Source organism: Brassica oleracea, unplaced genomic scaffold (assembly GCF_000695525.1).
Source record: "Brassica oleracea var. oleracea cultivar TO1000 unplaced genomic scaffold, BOL UnpScaffold00667, whole genome shotgun sequence".
Lineage (NCBI taxonomy): Eukaryota > Viridiplantae > Streptophyta > Magnoliopsida > Brassicales > Brassicaceae > Brassica > Brassica oleracea.
The window spans coordinates 62788-64547 of NW_013617432.1; positions in this window are offsets into that span (position 1 = coordinate 62788).

Consider the following 1760-nt stretch of genomic DNA (forward strand, 5'->3'; position numbering starts at 1 on the left):
AATATATGTAAACATACAACTATAAAAATGGAAATACTACATTAAACATATGTAAGATTACCATTTTTCACTAAAAAAAGACGGCTTATCTCCATAATGTAACATTATTATTTTGTAAAAAAAAAATCTTATATATAATTTAGAAAATAAAAAATAATATGTAAACATACAACATAAAAAAATGGAAAAACTACATTAAACATATGTAAGATTACTATTTTTCACTTAAAAAAACGGCTTATCTCCATAAAGTAACATTACCATTTTATAAAAAAAGAAAAAAAACATAAATATAACAATTTGACTATTTGTCCAAATTCTTTTATTAAACATTGCCGTTTTACATTAAAAATGGAAAAAAACATTAAGATTTAAACATCTATCTTAAAATATAAAATATAGATATTAACTAAATATAAAGTATAAGAAAGAGAAATACTCAATATATAGAAAAATAAATAATAAGTAAATATTATAAATATATAAATATATGAATTATATATACAATAATAAGTAAATGCACAATTTTTAAAATATGGAAAGAGTACATTAAATATTAAACATCTATCTTAAAATGTAAAATATATATATTAAGTAAATAGAAAGTATAAGAAAAAGAAATACAAAACTAAAAAACAATGGAAAAATTATATTAATTTTTAAACATCTATCTTAAAATGTAAAATATAAATATTACGCAAATAGAAAGTATAAGAAAAGGAAATACAAAATTTTTAAAAAAATTGAAAAAATACATTACTATTTAAACATCTATCTTAAAATGTAAATCTATCTTAAAATATAAAATTATTAGTTAATAGAAAGTATAAGTAATAGAAATACACAATATAAAGAAAAATAAATGATAAGTAAATATATGATATAAGTAAATACGCAATTTAAAAATGGAAAATTACACTAAGATTTAAAAATATATCTTAAAATTTAAAATATAGATATTACGTAAATAGAAAGTATAACAAATGGAGATATTAAGTTAATAAAATAAAAAATGTACGTTAAGATTTAAACATTTATCTTAAAATGTAAAATAGAGATATTAAGTTAATAAAAAGTACAAGAAATGGAAATACATATACATGAAAATAAATAATAAGTAAATAATGTAAATATATAATATATGAATTATATATATAATAATAAGTAAATACACAATTTTTTTTAAAAAATGGAAAAAGTTCATTAAGCATTAAACATCTATCTTAAAATGTAAATATATAATATATAAAATATATAATATAAGTAAATATACAATTTAAAAAAATGGATGATATTTTAAAATATAAAATATAGATATTACATAAATAAAAAATATAAGAAATGGAAATAAACATTTTAAAAAATGAAAAAAGTACATTAAGATTTAAACATCTATCTTAAAATGTACATCTATCTTAAAATGGTAGTAAATTATATAAAAATGGAAATACCACATTAAACAAAAAAAAATAAAAATATATATTTTTACATCAAGAAAGTCCCTATAAAATTTATTATTCCATCAACGTCAACCTCACACTATCAAGGAAAACTTCAAAGCATTCGAGCAAAAATTGGTTTCACCATCAACTCTTGCCGTCCCAAAAACCTTTAATGATCTTGAAGGAGATTTTTTATAACAACAAACTTTTTGTTAGGTGGATTCATTGTTGGGAAATTTCAGAAAAAAAAATCTGTTAAACATCAATATCGTCTACGTTAAGTATACTAACAGCACAAATTCAAACATCACAAAAAAT